The sequence below is a fragment of the Notechis scutatus genome, chromosome 10 (assembly GCF_049901735.1).
Source record: "Notechis scutatus isolate UNSWTSFEM ecotype Mainland chromosome 10, rNotScu1.2, whole genome shotgun sequence".
Classification (NCBI taxonomy): Eukaryota; Metazoa; Chordata; class Lepidosauria; order Squamata; family Elapidae; genus Notechis; species Notechis scutatus.
Genome location: NC_142018.1, coordinates 3077544 through 3098501, shown reverse-complemented (window position 1 = coordinate 3098501; position 20958 = coordinate 3077544). Strand labels below are relative to the sequence as shown.

At 43.5% G+C, this 20958-nt stretch overlaps 1 long non-coding RNA gene across 1 annotated transcript in view; it reads right to left on the bottom strand.

Annotated features, from left to right (window-relative positions):
• The window catches only part of LOC148129734 (uncharacterized), a 795631-nt gene that overhangs the window by 683390 nt on the left and 91283 nt on the right, over window positions 1-20958 (bottom strand). The window lies entirely within an intron of this gene.

Here is a 20958-nt window from a genome sequence, read left to right as displayed (position 1 = left end):
ACACGCAAGAGTAATTTGCTGGAATGGGATTTTTTTTTAATTAAATCATTTTTAAACCTTAGATCAGATGAGATCATAGGCCCATTTGCCTGTTGTTTACTAAAATGTCACTAGAGGTAGTTAATTCATGAAGATGAATTAGAAGAATGGAATTTCAGCATTCCGGTTGGACTACGAAGATATTTGCCAGGTTTGAGTTGCACCTTCCATGGTACCTTCCTGAGCCCAGCTGGGACCTTGTAGGGTGGAAGAGTTTGGGATTATCCTCTGGGAAGGACTATCTCTTCCCATTGCATGTGTGCTTTGTGCTCACATGTAAAAACCATTTTGGGTCAGCAAATTTCATCAATCAACAGGGCATTCTTGAATTTCTCCTGGCCCAGAAGAATGGAGACAAAGGCTTGGCTGCTCTTGCGGTACAAGAAGACAAGTTTGGGTGAGAAATTCTTAGAACCCCTTGGCTTGACTGTGCTTTCTTCTAACCAAGCCTTCTGTCCCACCACAAGCCAGCTGGGCACAAGCCTGGGCTGCCAAAAAATCCAACACTTGCTTCCAGCATGCAGTAGACAAAGCAAGATCCCTAGTATTCTGGAGGCATCAAAGCCCATCTACATTAGGAGCCTTGGACTTCCTTGTCCTCCATGAACCAGTCCTGACCCTACTTTAGAGCCACCCCAACTAGCTGCCATCCCCACAAGTGCTGGCAGCAAACTCCCCAGTTCACAGTGGACTGTGTGAAAAAGTATTTCTGTGGGTTGGTGCTAAATGTCCCTAGAGGGAGAGAAAAACTCCCACCGTCTTTTCCATTTTGATGTCATTGCCATGTCTCCCCACTCTCCGTCATTCCAAACTGCAGCACAAGGCTGGCCTCAAATATTGTCATCATCAGAGATGGTGTAGTGAATCTTGAAGTGTACAAAGGGTTGGATTTGATGACATCCTAGGTTCCTTCCAGGGGTAGGATTCTACCGGTTCAGACCGGTTCTATAGAACCGGTTGTTATGATTCTGAGCAGTTCGGAGAACCAGCAAATTGTGCCCCTGACTGGCCCCACCCCTTTCCACCCACCACTCCCCTCCCACCAGTCAGTCCTTACCACGCATGTGCAACATCGCGCACATGCCTGACATTGCTGACTGCATTTTCCCCCACCCAGTCACTCCTTCAGGTATTTCTTTTTTTTCCCCTTCCCAACGATCAGCTGTTCTGATGATCAGCTGTGCTGGGATCCCCTCATTCTCTTGCTGCTTCTCCCAGGAGGCTTCCCTGAGTCCTAGGAGGCCCAAAAATGGAGCACAGGGGGTGCCCCTCCTGCTCTTTTTTTTACCTTCCTGGGCCCCAGGGAAGATTCCTGGAAGCAAAAATGCCCCCCCCAGGAGGCTTCCCTGAGGCCCAGGAGGCAAAAAACCTGGGGAGGGGTACTGCAAAAAAAAAAAGAAGCCATGCCCACCCAGTCACATGGCCACACCCACCTTGCCACGCCGACGGAACCAGTTGTAAAAAAAATTGAATCCCACCCCTGGTTCCTTCCAACTCTATCATTCTATGAGCACCAGCATCTTTCCTTGCAGGAGAGTTATCATTGGAATGGCCTCTTCACATCATTTCTCTCCCTCTAATATTTTGCTGTTACCAGAGCAGACCCACTGCCCTGCATACATTTACGTGAATGCATCGTCCCATCCCTTCTTCAGTTCTTCCTAAGTATTCCCAAGGGTTCTTCTTACAATAGCTGCCCGAGGTGACCTTTGCATCAGATTGTGCCTTGTCCTCATTAGAGGCAAAATGTGGATTTTTTTTCTGTGCCAGTCAGCATTACTTTCCATTCCTTCTAGTTGCAAGACGAAGGGATTTGGGTGGAGGTGATTCTTTATATAATTCAGAATTGGGGCAGAAAGAACCAGATCTGAACAGACTTTGACACTGATCAAACACAGCTGATCTTTGAACCCGACTCAGAAAGCTCTCTGGGGCAATTATTATTTGCAGCATGAATCTGGCGTTTCCCTGGTTTTTATGCCAACATATTCTGATTTATTTTCACTGAGCCACGACAGCCTTTGAATCCATGGGGAAGATTTGCATCCTGATGAAGGGTTCAGGCTCAGGATGTGCAAACTCTTCTCAAAAATGTCTGTGCCAGATGTTGAGCCCTGAAAACCGCAGGGCAATACATCCCCACACCTAGCTGAATTTTGAATGCAACTGTTTTCCCCTTCTTGTTTAAAAACTGGAAATAGGGCTGGGTAGGAAGTTTTAAATTCCTCTGATTCCCTCTGAAAATGGCAATTTTGGAGAGGAGATTTAGCTTTGCTCCCTTCTGCGCTTCTGATTCCCAAACTGGGCTGCAATTGGCTTTGTTGAGTCTGGGCACCCCTGGCAAATTTCTGCTCCGTGGCAGTCCTAGTCCTTTGGCCTTTGTGCCAGTCCCTTTCATGGAGACCCTAGGAAAGGAAAGCTGCAGGGCTAGAAGGGGTGATGCTTTTTGTGTGAGGCCGTAAAGAAGGAAGCAGGGTGACTGGAAGGCAGGGACCTTCTGCCCCTTGGTTGGAAAGAGGAAGGAGAAAGGGCCCACTGAGAGAGCCACGACTGCTACCTGCTCAACCAGGAGATGCCTGGACTTCAGGGATGGAGGTGGCTGTGAGAAATTCCTCCTTGGAAGGCTGAGCTTTGAGCTAAATTTGGAGGGAGAATGAATTGGGGGCCAGGACTATGCTGGGCTGGAGACAGAGGAGGGTCAGGGGGTGGCCTGAAAATGAGAAAGTCCCCTTTCCCAGTGTCGACCTCCATGCGGTGTGACCCTCTGCAATACTTCAACATTAAGAAGCTTTACAGAATTTTTAGTTCAGCAGACAAATCTCAGTGAATAAGCCCAGCTCATCTCATCACCCTGGATTCAGGGCAATAAGCCTCTTCATTTGCTCGCTCTCTTCCTTGAGCTTCTGTAAATTAAAATCTGTAAATTTTATACTGCAGTAATAACCCTTGCAGTTGTAATTCTGTTTTTATTTCCCGCTGTGTTTGTTGTTGCTCTGGAAAAAAAATATCAGGCCTTCATTAAATTTCCTGTAATTGCAGCCGCAGACCTGCTAAGAATTTGCTGCTTTACAGTCCCTGCCTTACCCATTTTACGTAATTTGGGGTTTCTGCAGGCCCTCCATGAGGAAGCTCATTTCTTGATGAAGAAGGAGCAGCAAAGTAGATGAGAAACTTGCAATTTACCTCATTTTACACCATGCCCCATCAGGCTTGCACAGGGAGAGCAATTTAGGGAGATGCATGCTTGAGAAATGGCAAAATACCAACAGCACTTAGACTTATACATTGCTTCACGGGACTTTATAGCCCTGTCTAAGCGGTTTACAGAGTCAGCATATCTGACCCCAACAATTTGTCTCTCATTTTACTGACCTCAGAAGGATTTTACGTAGTTTAAATATGGTTAAGCTAGAAGATTCCTCTTTACTCTTTCTGTTACATATAAAAAAACCCATCCTAAAACCCAAAATGTGTTCAGTTACAATCTTATTGGAAAACAGGAAGATCTGCCCAGGGTTAGGCAACAAGTAAATAAAATAAGGGACATCTTCCCTAGGTAAAGCCCAGCAGTGAAACAAGTTAAGACACTGAGGCACAGAAAACAATGTCATGTTGACCCTTAAGCCTATAGTTTAGTTCATCTTATAACCTAAGAAAATAAGTGGAGTGGGGAGGGCCCCTTAGGCGTGCCATGTTCTGTGCAGGGGTATAAATGCATTGTTTGAATATGGAATTTTGCTCTTCTTGTTCTCAATCCACTTGGGAAGAGTCTTGTAAGACGTGCTTGCAACTGCTTTTCTTTTCTTCAATAGAACTTTGAAACTGTCCACCAGATTTGTCTTCATATTGTGAGTATAAATTTATTGGGGGGGGTCTTATATCTCACACTGCTATCATGTCTCCCCTGGTCCTTCTCTTCACTAGACCAGCCAAGCCCAGTTCCTGCAACCGTTCATTGTATGTTTTAGCCTCCAGTCCCCTAATCATCCTGGTTGCTCTTCTCTGCACTTTTTCTAGAGTCTCAACATTTTTTATAGTGTTTTTTATAGACCAAAACTGGATGCAGTACTCTAGGTGTGGTCTTACTAAGGCTTTATAGAGTGGTATTACTACCTCACTTGACCTTGATTGTATCCCTCTGTTAATGCAACTTAGCACTGGATGTTTTTGGTTGCCACTGCACAATGTTGACTCATATTTAACTGGTTGTCCACTAAGACTCCAAGATCCCTCTCAGAGTTACTGCTATTATGCCTGGTTTCATCCAGTCTATATGCGTACTTTTGGTTTTTCCTACCTAAGTGTAAGACTTTACCTTTCTCTACATTGAATTTCATTTTGTAAGATAGGGCCAATGTACAAGTCTATCAAGATCCATCTGGATCTTGAGCCTATCTTCTTGGGTGTTAGCTATTCCTGCCAGCTTAGTATCATCTGCAAAATTGGTAAGTTCCCCTTCTATTTCCTCATCTAAGTCATTTATGAAGATATTGAAGAGTACTCAGCCTAAGATGGACCCTTGTAGTACTCCAATGATTACTTGCCTCCAAGTAGATGTAGTACCATTAAGGACTATTCATTGAGTACAGTTTTTCAGCCAGTTACAAATCCATCTGATTTATAGAGAAACACAGTGGGATCTGGATCACCACATGTAATGCACCCATGGCCCCAGCACCCTCTTAGTGAGAGGATAATCCCTGAGACCCAGCCTGTCCCCACCTCAAGCAGATCTGAACCTGGTGATATAATAATTATGTTCTCACCTTTACATGATCTGCCTCCAATCCCTCCCTCCCTCCTTTTTTATTTCTTGGAAACAATGAACCAAATCATGTGTTGGAGAAATCTCTTGAGAATCACTTGGACTGCAAGAAGATCAAATCAATCAATCCTAAAGGAAATCAACCCTGATTGTCCTTTGGATGGACAGATACTGAAGCTGAAGCTCAAACACTTTGGCCACCAAAGGAGAAGAGAGGACTCCTTGGACAAATTCTAGTGAAGGATAGGAGGCTCTGGCAAAAAAAAAAAAATTGAATTGCAAAGAGTAGGAAACAATTTAGCAACTGAGCAACAACAACAAAAACCAAATCATGACCAGTAAAATTTCAGTCTCCCTTATGGTTTCAAGAGTTTTGTTTTTAATCAGTTCCAAAGACCCGTGAAATTAATTGGCCCCATCCTCTTTTCTCCCTTTTCTTCAGTTGGAATAGGGCAGCCAAGCACTCTTGCCAGCCTGTAGCGGTCACAGGATCAAAAATGTGGAAGGGAGTCTTAATCCATTGATTCCAATTCCATATCCAGTGCTGGAATCTGATCAACACAGAACAAAGGGGAAAAAATTTCTTTCCGTCTTGTGGAGGTTGTTCTCCCCCTGGACACAGCTTCACATTGTATTTACCCTCCTCCTCTCGCTCCCCCTCTTTCTCTTTCCTTCTCCTCCCCTCCCCCCACTTTTCTTCTTTCCTCTTCTTGCCAATTACCCTGCTGGTTGATATGCAGTTTGCAATCAACTACTACTCCAAGATCATTTTTACAAATATCATTGCCAAGGCAGGTAGTTCGGATCCTATAGTTGTCTATTCAATTTCCCTTTGTTGCTATTAAATTTCATTGTCATTTTACAGTCCATTTTTCCAAGCTAACAAGATAATGTTAAATTTTATTTATCTGTTCTGTGGCATCAGCTATGCTATTCAAATTTGTATAACTTACAAATTGACATAAAGCTGACATCTGTCACCTCCAATTCTTCTTCCAAATTAGAACGAAACCAGATTGTTCTTGACATAAGCATGTTGACGTCTAATCATTACCACACTGTTTTCAATGTACATACAGATCAGTCTCTTTATGATCTATTCTTCATATAATCCATTGTGGTTTTGACGTCTGCAGTTCTGTGGACCCTACTGTTTCCCTTTTGAAGACGGGGACAGCGCTGGCACTGCTCCAAAAGTCTGGCTCTTCACCCCTCTGCCAGACTTCCTCATCCAGTCCTTCAGCACCTTCAGGTGGCATTCATCTGGCCCTAATGGAATGAGACCCCTTTGAAGTAAAGAGGGATTTCCTGACTGTATTTCTTTCAGTCTTAAAGTTCCATCCTGCCTCTTCATAGTTGCCTGATGAAACACAGGCGTTCATCTCGGAGAAAACAGAATAGTTCTGCATTTACTTTTTTTACTTCTTAGCATTTTGCTACCTTCATTAAGCAGCTGGCACACCAATTTTTTTTCCTTTTCATTTCAAACACATGTGAAGAAGCATCTTTCTGCTCTTATGCTCATACTGTGCATTCTCTTTTCTGACAGTCTGCTGTATAGCAATATAAAATTATTCTACTGGCTCCCTCTCCATTCACCACCACCCCACCAGATCTGGAATTCAGGAGAGGTGGACAAGGAATTGGTAAGGGAACATTTAGCCACTTTAGATGAGTTCAAATCTCTGAGATCAGATTATTTACCTCACAGGTATTGAAAGAGCTGGCAAATGTGATTGTAGGACCACCAAATGAAATCTTTGAGAGCTCCTGGAGCACGGGGGAAATACCAGAGGACTACAAAAGAGAACCCCCTTTCCTGTCTTCAAAAAGGGGTTCCAGGAAACTACAGACCAATCAGAATAACCCCAATACCTGGGAAATTCCTGGGAAAGATACTAAGCAGTAGATTTCCGAGTACCTAGAAATGAATAAGGTGATTGCTAGAAGCCAGCAATGTTTTGTTTGGAAGGGATCTTGCAGGTCTTCTAGTTCAACCCCTGCCCAGGGCAGGAGTCCTTATTTGATCGGAGACAAATGGTTGTCCAATCTTTTCTTGAAACCCTCCAGCAATGGAACATCCACAATTTCAGGAGACAAGTTGTTGCAATGACAAATTATTCTCACTGTCAGGAACTTTCTCCTTAATTCCAGGTTGGATCTCTTTGATAATTTTCCTGTCCCATTCCAGCCAGATGGCTGTCCAGTCTATTTTAGAAAACCTCCAATGATGACAACAACTCCAGGAGGCAAGTATTCATTAATTGTTGTCCCTGTCACAAAATTTCTTCTTACTTCTGGGTGGTCTCTCTCTTGGACAAACTTCCACCCACTACTTCTTGTCCTGCTTGCAGGTGCCTTAGAGAATAAGTCAACCTTGCCTTAGGGACCACCCCCCCCCCCCCCCCCCCCCCCCCCCCCCCCCCCCCCCCCCCCCCTGTGAGAGAAAAGTCACCTTCTTCCCTGTGATAGCCCTTCAAGTATTGGAAGATGACTATAATGTCACCCCTAAGCCTTCATTTCATTAGGCTAAACACCCCTAATTCCCTTATTTATTCATCATACGATTTAGCCTTCAGACCCCAACCTTCTTTCTTGCTCTTCTCTGTACTCTTTCTAGGGTCCCAGCATCTTTTTTCTTTCGTGGTGACCAGGGTTATGATGCCAGTTGTAGTGCCCCAAACATTATTGGCTGAGATGGAATTTTAGTTGGTTTTCGAGCTCAGTCCGTCTTGCTGTACAGCTGCAGAAGTAAAGACACTTATTTATTTATTTGTAAAATTTAATCGCTGCTCATCTTAGTACAGGTGAAGAAGCAAGGAGCACCTTCTGGCTTCTTGCTGTTCAAATGAGCTTGTGAGTCATCCATCCCTGTGACTGAGCAGGCCCAGACTGCTGTCATTCAGAGAAAATAATAGAAACCCTGAATCAAGGGAGGGGGGACGAGAAATGAGAGCTTGAGAAAAACCTTTGTCATCCTGTGCCATCAAGACCTTGAGATCTTGCAGGGTTTGAGGAACAGGGAGCATAACAATAAGGAACCCAAGTCCCGGGTCCAGTGCAAAATTTCTGAGTGAAGAAGTAAATATGTGACTTCTTTGATCCAATCTCAATAGGTTATTTATTTATTTATTTATTTATTTATTTATTTATTTATTTATTTTGTCAAGTGATTATTAGATAACAGATATAAGTATAAACATGGTTATGAATACATGAAATGGATACGAATAAGAAAAAAAGAAAGAAAGAAACAATAGGACAGGGACGGTAGGCACGTTGGTGTGCTTATGCACGCCCCCTATCTTGGCCAGTCAATTGTTACTCTGTTGGCAAAGTTGAGCTGGCATACTCAGTGATTATAAACACACACAGGTACTCAGAGCAGGAGACCAGAACTTGAGACCAGCTGTGCCACTCTTGGTTACGGTTATGTTCCTGCTGCATACGGTTATGTTCCTTTCATGTGCCCATTATCCCCACCACTTTCCCATGTCAGCTTGTCCGTGGGCAGAGAGCCTGCTCCTGGGAGACCATTTTTTTCTTTCTTTTCTTCTTTGGTGTCCTCCCTTTCCTGACACAAAGGCAAAGCAAGGAGGCACAGCTTCAATTTTTTTCTGGCATGTGCTAATCCTCCTGCTCTTCTATCTAATGGGCACAAATTCTGTAGTTACTCTCCAATTGGAAAAAGCACACAGAAAACAGGCCAGAACACCAAGTATATTTTATCTCTCTCATCTCTGGGAGCTTTGCGATGTAGTTAGGCTAATTATTGACATGTTGATTATAGCAAGACTGAAGCAATGATTAAGCAGGTGGTGACTTCGAGGGCTGGAAGATTCAGTTTCTTTATGACACCTTGGACACACTAGTGACACCACTAGTCTTTGTGTCTCCCTTCCCTTCCCTTCCCTTCCGGCATTCTCATTATGCTCCTAATCTGGGTGACAAGCAGAGCTCCAGGGTGGTAAACAAATATGAGAGGGAAGCACAGGGGAGAAAGATCGGAAGAAGATGGTTCCCGGGGACGGGGCGAGTGGGCATGTCCATTTCCTAGAAGCTTATAATATGGTTATAGTAAGGAAGGACAAGCACAGCTTGCTAAAGGAGACATTTTGGGCTCCTCGGTGAGCTGCTGCTTCTCCTTTAGGTCCATCATGGTATAGAACATTTCGGGGTTCACGTGTTGCACTAGCCTGAATGCTAAACCAGTTTTTTCCATCTTTCTCTTTCAGTGAATCAGAACCGCAGCGTCTGCCCCACTTGTAAAGGAGCAGAGAGGTTGACTCTACCTGTGCGGAACAGGTTCTGCTGGCATTGAGCAATCTTTTCAAGCACCGGAGGCCAAAAGGTCTTGTAAAACTTTCCACTGAGAAGTCAGAAAAATTGCATCTCAGGACACTGAAATCATGAGATAGGATTGTCTTAGGAGATCTGGCAAAATATTATTATTATTATTATTATTATTATTATTATTATTATTATTATTATTATTATTATTATTATTTCTAAAATTATTTTTCTTTCATGTTGAAGCTCTGTAGATACCTCTTTGGGAAAGTATTTATGCTTTAATAATAATTAATAATAAATAAATGTAAAGGTAAATGCAAAATATCCATACTGGAACAATGCATTCAATTACATTTGTTTATGCTGTTTAAAAAAAAATCCAGAAGATTTGACCAACTGGGCTGCTTAAACTGGGGCGTTCTGGCATTAAGCCGACCCTTCTGTATTGGTAGACCCAGTAGCTCATCTTTTGTCCTCCTTACGGATGGCCAGGGAATAACTGCACAAAGCTCATGGCTACCAAGGCGTGCAATATCTCCAAATGGCATCCATACTTTTACTATGTTGAAATGATTTTTAGAACAAACATTTAAAGGAATTTGTCTCAATCTCATACAATCGTTAATTCAGATACAATATGGGTAAAGTGGTGTCACTGTAAGGGAGAAGAAAGTCTTCAGAGGCCGCCTCTGTCTTGCTTTGACATTGTGGGGTAACTTGAACCTCACCAGTCAGCCTTCATGGGAAATGATACCCAAAAGCTCATCCTGATGCCTGCAGTGGCTTCTCCATTCCCTTTGAGCCACTAACCTCCAAAAGCTTTCAGGCTATTAACCATGTGGCTTTGTTTCCTCTTTTGACTGAGACATTGATATTCGTCTAGGATTTTGTCTGGAAGACCCTGAGTGTGACAACAGTGCCCTGAAATTCAAGAAGAGTCCCTCTTATTGAAACAACTGTAAACAGCTGCACAATATAATTAATAATGAGGCATTCAAACTTCTACTATTCAAAGACTCTCTAATAATAATCTTCAGCTTCCCTCTAAGGACCCATGCAGATGTGGTAGCTCTGCATATCACCAAGGATGTTATCATCCATCTCATAATGCTAACGGAATCCTCTTTCCCCAAAGCCCCAAAGCATTGACCATGGTTGGCTTTTGGGAGTAGATTATCTCACCAGATAATCAGAGGTTTCCTCCGTTCCTGGCAGCTCTGCAACCTTGGCGACATGATTCTGCAGCTCATTTATAAATAGCTTAATTGAGTTGTTGAAGTTACCAAACCTGATGTGAGCTGATAGATATGAAATCATTTATACACAGAAGACAAAGCAACTGTAGATCTCCAGAGATCAGTATACTCTGGATGTTCTTTGCTAACCATAGGTCAAATGCCAGGTTTGCAATAAGGGAAGGTTCCATCAATATTTAATATCCATCAGTGGTAGATTACATTAGGAATTTAAATTCTTAATTTTAAGATCTCCAAGTACCCATCGCATGAACAAGTTGCAATCATGAAAGCAAGCAATCAGATCAAAGTACCGTATTTGCTGGCGTATAAGACGACTTTTTTGCCCTGAAAAACATGCCTCCAAGTGGGGGGGTTGTCTTATACGCCCAGTATATAACAAACTCTATATTTTGAGTGGAAATGTTGGGGGCTCGTCTTATACGCCCAGTCATCTTATACGCCGGCAAATACGGTATTTTAGCTTTTTTGGCTGTAAAATCTTAAAATAGCTATGAATGGTGTATCATCCACATCATAATGGAGCTTGCTATTTATGAATCCACGACAAAGTCTACCAAAGAAAACCATTTTGCTTCTTATTTATTTAATGTCAAGCTTTTTGGATCCATGATATGATTTAATTTGGCCCTAGCCACATATCTTTGGTAAAAGAATTGACTTTGCCACCTTATTCTTTGGTCGAGAGATTTAAGTCAAAATGTCAAGAAAGATTTAATGGTTCATGGTGGCTGGTGACTTAGAGCCAATGGTGAAGGTTAGAAGAAAGGGGCTGTGAGTTTGAGTCTCACCTGAGGCATGAAAGCCAGGTCTCTCAGCCCACAATGTCAGGCTGGTTGGTTGACCCAGAAATAAATGCTTCACTTGCAGGAAATTTTAGGAGGAAAAAAGGGAAGGGGTGGAAGGGGAGGATGGGGGAGGGGAAAGGGGGAAGGGAAGGGAAGGGAGGAGAGGAGAAGGTGACTTAGGCTTTTAAGAAATAGTAGCCAAATATAATCTTTTTTGAAGACACTTTCAATGTCATAACCAAAAGACCTTTCCCTTTTAGGTCTTCTGTTCCCCGCAGATGACCCACCTCTGAAGCAGTTGGGCAGGATTCCAATCTTTTTTTTTTTTCTTATGGCTCCAGGAGATTTTACACTCTCTAGCATGACAGTGTCTGTTTTGGTCTTTGATTTTCACTGGAGTTAAGGCTCATGAAAAGGTTGGGATGACAGTGAAGAAGAGAAAAAAGATTGTTAATGTGGTCAAATGTAGGGAAAGAGGCCTTTGGTAACAAATTCTTCAGGCAGCAATGCTGACTTTAAATAGAAACTGCACAAAAAATGGGGCCCCTGGGGTCATCAGGCAAAGCAGTTCTGAGTATGAAGAGGAGGAACTGAAGCTTGAAACTATAGAAAGCAGGTCAGAAAGGACATCTAGAAAGGATGGATTAACTTTCTGCAGCCAGAATAATTACATCTAAGGAAGTACCAGATGATCTGGCTGAACTTTCATTATTTTTGAAATATCCCAGAGAACTTTTGAAGTGACAGATGATAGCAAAATAGCGGAATTTGCAAAAGATGGGGAAAAAGATTTGGGGAACTACACCCCCCCCCCCCCCCCCACAAAAAAAAAAAAAAAAAAACCCATGTCCCCCCCCCCCCCCCCCCCCAAAAACCAAAAAAACACACCCCCCCCCAAAAAAAAAAAAAAAAAAAAAAAACGGACCGAGGCCCAAAACAAAACCCCCCCCCCCCCCCCCCCCCCCCCCCCCCCCCCCCCCCCCCCCCCCCCCCCCCCCCCCCAAAAAAAAAAAAAAAAAAAAAAAAAAAACGAAGGAGGGGCCCCCCCCCCCCCCCCACAGGAAAACCCCCCCCCCCGCGCCCGCGGGCCCGGGGCGGCCCGGCCCCGGCCCCCCCCCCCCCCCCCCCGCCCCCCCCCCCCCCCCCCCCCCCCCCCCCCCCCCCCCCCCCCCCCCCCCCCCCCCCCCCCCCCCCCCCCCCCCCCCCCCCCCCCCCCCCCCCCCCCCCCCCCCCCCCCCCCCCCCCCCCCCCCCCCGCCACCCCCCCCCCCCCCCCCAAAACCCCCCCCCCCCCCCCCCCCCCAAACCAAACCCCACCCCCCCCCCCCCCCCCCCCCCCCCCCCCCCCCCCCCCCCCCCCCCCCCCCCCCCCCCCCCCCCCCCCCCCCCCCCCCCCCCCCCCCCCCCCCCCCCCCCCCCCCCCCCCCCCCCCCCCCCAACCCCCCCCCCCCCCCCCCCCCCCAAAAAAAAAAAAAACAAAAAAAAAAAAAAAAAAAAAAAAAAACAAAAAAAACCCCCCCCCAAAAAAACACAAAAAAAACACACCCAAAAAAAACCACCCCCCCCCCCCCCCCCCCATCTAGAGGATCTCATAAATATATTGTTTAGCAAACATCTTGAAAACAAAGCAATAAATTATCATAAATCAGCATGGATGTGATAAGATAAAATCTTTCCAGACTAATCTTACCTTATTCTGCTTTGGTTAGCTCCCTTAATAAATTCTAATGCTATAGACATGATATACCTAGATTATAGCAAAGCTGTAATAATGGAATTAAGGAGAAACTTCCTAACAGTGAGGAAAATTAACCAGTGGGACAGCTTGCCTTCAGAAGTTGTAGGAGGTTCTAAGAAGAGACTGGCCAGTTACCTGTCTGAAATGATGTAGGACTTCCTGCTTGATCAGAGGTTTGGACTAGAAGATCTCCAAGGTCCCTTCCAGCTCTAATCTGATTGACTGAAATCAAGCATGCAGGACGAGACTCGAGATCCCTGGATTAGCAATGGTTCTTGTGAAAAAGAGGTTGAAATCAGAGTTGATGGAAAACTGAGCATGAGCCAGGAGCGTGATGATAGTACAAAGAAGCAAATGCAGTTTTAGATTTTATCAACAGAAGTATAATTTCCAAATTAGAGGAAGTAATAGTTCCTCTAGTTGATTTTGCTTTGATCACTTCCCAATTTAAATAGCATGTTTGTTGTGGTTACTAGACTTTTCAAAAAAATTCACGGAAAGTAGCACAATATCAGAGAAGGGCAAAAAGGTTGGTCAAGGTTCTAGAAGTTAATTGCTCTGAAGATAAATTGAAGGAATTACACAGGCTTAGAATTAGAATTCATTTGTTGGCCAAGTGTGATTGGACACACAAGGTATTTGTCTTGGTGCAAATGCTTTCAGGGTACATAAAAGAAAAGATACATTCGTCAAGAGTCAAGAATCATCAGGTACAACACTTAATGATAGTCACAGGGAACAATAAGCAATCAAATCATACGAGGAAACAGTCAATATCATAAGGATACAAGCAACAAGATTACAGTCATACAGCCACAAGTGGGAGGGGGTGGGTGATAAGGAGTGATGAAAAGTTTAATAGTGATAGTAGTGCAGACTTTGTAAATAGTTGGACAGTGTTGAGGGAATTATTTGTTTAGCAGAATGATGGCATTCAGGAAAAAAACTGTTCTTGTGTCTAGTTATTCTGATGTGCAGTGCTCTTTAGCATCGTTTTGAGGGAAGGAGTTGAAACAGTTTATGTCCAGGATGTGAGGGGTCTATAGATATTTCCCCAGCCCTCTTTTTGACTCATGCTATCCAGGTCCTCTATGGAAGGCAGGTGGGTAGCAATTGTTTTTTCTGCAGCCCTAATTATCCTCTGAAGTCTATGTCTGTCCTGTTGGTTTGCAGAACCAAACCAGACAGTTATAGAGATGCAGATGACAGACTCAGTCATTCCTCTGGAGAACTGGATCAGCAGCTCCTTGGGCAGTTTGAGCTTTCTGAGTTGGCGCAGAAAGAACATTCTTTGCTGTGCTTTTTTGATGACGTTTTTGATGTTAGGTGTCCATTTTAGGTCTTGAGTTACAATAGTCCTGAAAAAAATGCCAACCCTCTTCAAATATCTGAAAGGCATGGCAGAGAAAGCCAGGATCTGTTCTGTCTGTCTCGAGAGGCTGGATGTGGAATGGCAGAGTTGACTAACAGAAGCAGATGCCAACTGAATGTCAGAGAATGCTTCAAAGAAGAAGAGTCCCACCATGGAACTCATGACAAGCTGAAGCTGAGGATCCAAAGGTTATTAATATCTTTGGATTTCTGCCCATAACAGGGAGTTGGACTCAGTTACCTAACCTGTCCCTTCCAACTCTGTGATTCTGTGAAGAAAACCACATGCCTCCTTGGCCTGTGTCCTTCCAGTCAAGATGAATTGGCTACAGTAGACTTTTTAATTGGAACAAGCTCTGTTCAGATTTCAAGAGGTCATAGAGTCATGGACATGGTTGCTGAATAGTAGGAACTATGACAGTGTAGAAAAACTGCTGCTTATTAGACATTTGTAAACGCCACCTGTTAGGATATTGTAGTGTGATTGAGGTAGCATCCAACAGGAGTTTAACTAGGTTATCTCCAAGGCATTCCAACCCACATAGTACATATACAGTTAGCAGGACTCTGTTCGGATGCCCCTCTATTGCATAGCCCTGAAGAGAAAATCTTTATTTGTTTGTTTGTTTGTTTATTTACTTATAGAATGTTTGAATGCAATAAAATGTAAAATATTAAAGGAAAAAAAAGATGATAGGTGATAGGAAAAGGAAGGAAGGAAGATAGAAATTTGATTTCTGCTTTCCTTTCTATCGAATAGTTGCCATCCTCCTCTGTCCCCTCCCTCTTTAACCCTTTCTAATCCCAAATGCATAAACCATCAGCTCAGTGTGTTCTTCTTTCAGCAGAAAGTCCATATAAGGATTTTCATCTTTTAAAACAGTCTTTCTTTTCTCTAATCAAACAAGTCAGCTTTGCCATTTTTGTGAGCTCTGTCAATTTTATAATTCAATTTTCTGCTAGGTATTTCATTAGTCTTCCACCTCTGTGCATACAATAACCTTGCTGCAGTTACCATATACAATATTAATTTTCCATATTTCTTTTCTAGTTCAATGTCCATAAAACCCAACAGAAATAACACTAAATATTAAATAATAATATTAAATGCATAATATCTTTTGCATTATTCTATGGATTTCTTTGCTTTTTGACAAAGATAAAAAGTCCCCTCTTCTTTTTCACACTTCAAATCAGTTTGATATTTCTTTGTACATTTTGACAGCTTGAACAGTATCATATACTGACAAAAGAACATTTTATTAAAATGTTCTAAAATTATGACACAGTATAAATTTAAAAATTAGTTTTCCCCTTTTTCTCCCATATTTTCATATTTCTCCTTGGGAAAAATGTTGGAGAATTACCATGCAGTTTTTAACTTGCTGATCTTCTGTTTCAATTCTTAATAATAAGGTATGCATTTAAAGCTCTTTTATGAACATCATTTGTATATAGCTCCACTTCAGTTTTCTTCTCAATTCCAATTGTCTGTTTTTCCATATTAAACTTCTTTCACCTGATTATGAGGGAACCATTGGGAAAAAAATGTCCTTCTGGAGCTATTTGTTTTCTTGCCTTTTGGAATCTTAGTTTCTCCCCCATTAAAATGGAAAGCCCTTTGAAACATATCTCACATGGTCCACTGAAGAAAGAGGAGAGGGGCTCCAGAGAAAACCAGAAAACCAGAAAACCTTCCTTTGCTTTTGGAAGCTCAAAGAGAAGCATCTTTGAGGGATATGCTTCATTCTTTGCAGCTTCACAGAGTCCTACTAAATAGCATCAATCAACCATAGGTGAAAAGTTAAAATTTTGGAGAGTCCATGGTGGGACCCATGGATTATTTTAGGGCCACCCATATCCATCTTTATGCTAAAGTAATTGTTGAACTAGGGGATATTCTGGATATATTACACCTGGAAATAATATAAAATATGTAATATATCTCAGCAGAGCACTCAACCAAGTTTCTCATAATAATCTTATAAATACATATGGTCTACTCTAAAGAGGCACTTTAGTGGCTTTGCAGTTGATGGAACAGTTGCACTCAAAGGATACTATATTAACCTGGAGTCTCAAGTGAAATCCATCATTGAACCACTGTAAAGGGTGGTCGGAGGGCCGGGTTCGCAATTCAAAAACACAGACCACTCTCAACAAGAAGTGATTCAGTAACTACAAGAATAAGTCACTCTGTCTGTGAAGGAAAAACTGAAATGCGGAGATACAGTCTGGTGAGACTTTGCATGGTTCACCTAGGAGTCATCAAATTGAGATAGACCAGTATTGGACACGCAGAAGATCTCACGTTTTACTACTCAGAAAGGAATGGTGTTGCTTTTATAGTTAGGGAGGTGATTGCAAGAACAGTACTTGTTTACAATGCAATCAATGGTCTACTAGACTTCATAGACAACCCTTTAATCAATGGGACAATTATGCTCAAATCACTGATGATGGTATGGCTTAGAGAAGAAAAAAGAAGCAGGAGATTGACTTAGCAACTTTTGCCAATCCAACTATTACTTTATACAGGTATCCCAACTTAACATCCATTTTTTCAGGAACCACTCAAAGTAAGGACGCTTCTAAAAAAAATGGACTTGCAACTGATCCTTGAACTTATTACAGTCACAATGCCCCAGTGGTCACATGATAAAAATTAGGAGCCTCTGGCTTTTATGACTGCCTCCCTGCCACCACTGCCCAACCTTTCATCACCCCCAATTGATACTTCTTCTTGGACAACTTGGTGTGATCATCATGTTCTTGCCATGCTGAGGCTTTGCACTGTGGTGTTGGGCCAGCTGCGACCAAGGAGGCTGGGACCTTCCAGCGTGGCACTGGCCACAGCGTGGGGCTTGAGGCAATGTCAGAGGCATTGGGACTGAAGTAGAGGACTGAGGATGGTGGGTTGAAACCACTGAAGCAGGCCCTAAGCCTCTAGTTCACACCATCAGTGCTGGAGTTGCCATTACCATTGGGAGGGCCACTGGACAAGCTGGCCAGAAGGGCAAAGATGGGGGAGATAGGCAGGTGGGGGAATTGAAGAGGTGGTGGTCTCTTGAGGCTTGAGGTTGGGGGGACTAATCTGAGGAATGACTTTGATCACGGTGAGCCATCACCTCATGAACTCAGAGAGGATTCACTTAAGGATAGTAACAGGGACTACTAGAATTACTATCACTCAGAGGGAAGAACCTGGTATGGACAGAACACAGTATGGGCTCCTGGACTGTGACAAGGCTGCATGCTCATCTTATTTATTAAATCAATATGCAGAATATATATTAAGGGACGCTGAATTGGAAGAAGATGAACGTGGTTTTAAAATTGGAGGAGGAATCATCAGTTACAAATACAAATACAAAGGATCTGCAAATTCTAGTAATAAAAGTTAAGAACAGTGACAAATGGAACTGAAATTAATACAGCCTCTCTTATATAAGCTTCTTCATTTAGTGACCATTCATAAATACAATAGTAATGTTTCCAACTAATGTGTACACTTTAACAACCAAGTTTCCAGAGGTTAACAACAAAAGCCTCCAGTGTGAAACTAATTAAGGTCTGGTCAGTTTCAAGCAACCTCAAGCTGGCAGGAAGGTTCCACTCAACTAATTAAGGTCACAGAGCTGAACTTGTTAATGTGCGGTTAGCACTTTTTTTAGGAAAGCGCTGAGCTGTAGACAGAAGCAGCTCAGGAAGAGATCGCTTGTTTAAGCAATTTCTCCACCTTGCAGGGGAACAAAAAAAGGAAGGGGAGAAATGGGTCAGGGACATTTCTCTCTATGAGAGAACTTTATCTGAATCCAAACCCAAATCAACCTTTATTGTCAGAGTACAACATGTGTACAATAAGATTGGCTGAGTCTCCCTTCGTGCATCCCCCCAATACAACTCACAGTGAAGACAAAAAAGAAAAACCTCTAATCCAGTGATAAACACACTATCTTATTGCACCAAGAAGCCAGCCCTGCAAGTCTATCATACTATGTTGACATGAAGTTATTTTCCATTCAGGAGTCTGACAGCCCACGGGTAGAAACTGTTCTTCAGCCTGTTGGTGCGGCTGGCTCTGCTTCTCTATCTCCTACCCGATGGCAGGAGAGTGAAGAAGGGCTGACCGGGGCGTGAGTCGTTCCCTGAGAATTTTTCCCCACTCTTCTAAGACAGCGAGCCCTAGCGAGGTCATCTAGTGGTATCAGGAGATAGCCCACGATGTTTTGTGCTGTGCTCACCACCCTCTGTAATATCTTTCTATCCACGGATGTCAAGCCAGCACATCACACCATAATGCAATATGTGAGGATGCTTTCTATAGTGGATCAGTAAAAGGAGGTCATCAGTCGTTGTTCCACTTTGTGATGAAATATCCCTATTTCTCTCTCTTTCATGTGTTTAGTTAGTGACATTTCACTTCTGATGTACATGAAGAAGACCAAACTATTTATAAGAAGTAAAACTATCATCCTTGGAATTGACTATGAAAGTATGCAAATGACGGAGGTTTTCTGTCTTTGATGATCAATCATCAACACTAAAAGAATAAGCAGTCAACACTTGGTAGAGCAGCCATGAGGACCTTGGAAAAGATATGCAGAAGTTGTGGACCCACAAACATCAGAATTGTGCAAGTCACAGTATTCCCTATGGAAACAGAATCATAGGGCTGGAAGGGAACTTGGAAGTTTCTAATCTTCTACTCCAACCCCATGCCCAAGGCAGGAGACCCCATACCAGTCTGTAAATGGGTTGGACATAGATGTCCAATCTTATCTTGAAAATCTTCAGTGATAGAGTATCCATATCTCTGGGAAGCGCGCTTTTCCATTGATCAATTATTCTGTCAGAAAATCTGCCCTGGAGTCTCAGTGGGTGCCCATTTGAAAGGAAGCTGGATAATCTTCAGAAAGGGCAATTCCCTCCTTCGGAATGGACTTGGGTCTCAGTAATACATGCCAGGCCAGCTATCTCAGCCGCAATCAAATCATAGATTGAGGGGCGCTTTATTACAGACTGGCATTAGTAGCAACAATGGAGGCCAGGCCCACTGAAGGCCCACAGACAGGGCCCTAGGGCTGAGAACAAGGAGCAGGAATTCAGAAGCATTATGGCATAAGACTTCTATGGTTTCTAAGAGGGACTCCTTCTACAACATCTTCCCATGCTCAACACATGGTATTTTGGCTTGCCTCCATTCTCTATGCATAGCCCCATTCCCATATCCAAACCCCCCCGTTTCCAAAAGTGGGAACACTTACTGGCCCCCCTGGCAAGGAAGCCAGGCATCCCAAGGCACTTTAGCTTCATTAGCTCTCAGCACCAACAGGGTACTCACCATATCACAACACATCCACACTTGCCACATATCAAACCATTAGCTTCTACCAGCAGGCCCATATTCCCTGTCTTATGAAGCTGGTCTTGTTCATTCTTCCCCCAATTCTCACCCAGAAGAAGGAAGGGATTCTGACAAAAAGAACCTTTCCTGCTGTACACCCATCCCTCTGGAAGACTCTGCCAGCTGAGGGGAGAACTTCACCCACCCTTTAATCTGGAAGTGTCTTAAAAAATGTTTGTGCCACTTGGCGTGGGGCCCTGAGACGAGCGCTCGCTGCTGAATGTGGTGATGGCGTAAGAAGACCCCATCCCCCTGCCATCTGTCTTCTTTGTTCTGTTTTTTTTTTTTTTTTGCACAGTTCTAAAATTTTAATTTGCATAGCTGTAGAATTTTAATCGCTTTTCTATTTATCTTTTTTTTAATCTGTAAGTCTCTCAGAGTCGCCTTATCAGAGGGATGTGTGGCATATAAACTTAACAAATAAATAAAATCAACCCACTTACACCCACAAATATCCAAGAATGCTCCTCCCCTGTTTGCCTAATATCCGGCAGAGGCTCCAGTACCATTAAACACCCCCCCCTCCACACACACACACACTAAATCCACCTCTGGTTCTCACACGGAGGAAGGGGAGGAAGGAAGGAAGGAGAGCATCCACTGCTCTCAAGCACTTCACACTAGGTCTGTCCCCACCACTTTTGAAAAAGCTGCCCAGTTCACCAAAGCAGCCAAAGATGGTCCAGCCTCTGACCTGCTCCTTAGCCTCTTCCAGGAAACAACCTGAGTGATTCTCAAACCAGCCCAACTGGGAAACCTCAGCAGCAGCCAAGCCAGTCCAAGGATGCCAAATTAAAGAAACCACCCGGTTCATAAGTGTGGCAAACGCCGTCACTGAGGTGGGTGTGGTCAGCGCCACAAAACAGTTCTCAGTTCTCCAGATGAGAAAATCCCACTTGGGCTGAGCAGTTTGGTCCAGCAGTCCAGCCTCTCTTCAGGCGAATGCCATTCCAACAGCCCCCAAACCCACCACGTAGCAAACAAACACACTCTAAAAAACGACAAGGAGAGCAGCTCGGAAACGCCTGTTCCCTCCACCAACTTAACTGGAATACTTACGTGGTTCTTAGTCCGTGCTTCTGATTCTTGTCTCCGACTCCGGAAGTCCCTGAACCGAAAAATGCTGTGTCAGAAGCTTGAATTTGTGATTCCCCACCCCCGCTCCATGATTAGCTTCTTCCATTAAGTTTTAAATGTATATTTGGGAAGATTTGCATCCCATTTCTAGTGCCAACTGTACAAAGTACATCTGCCCGACTGCTCTTGGCTCAGAGCTGAACACAGCTGGCCATTTCACACACT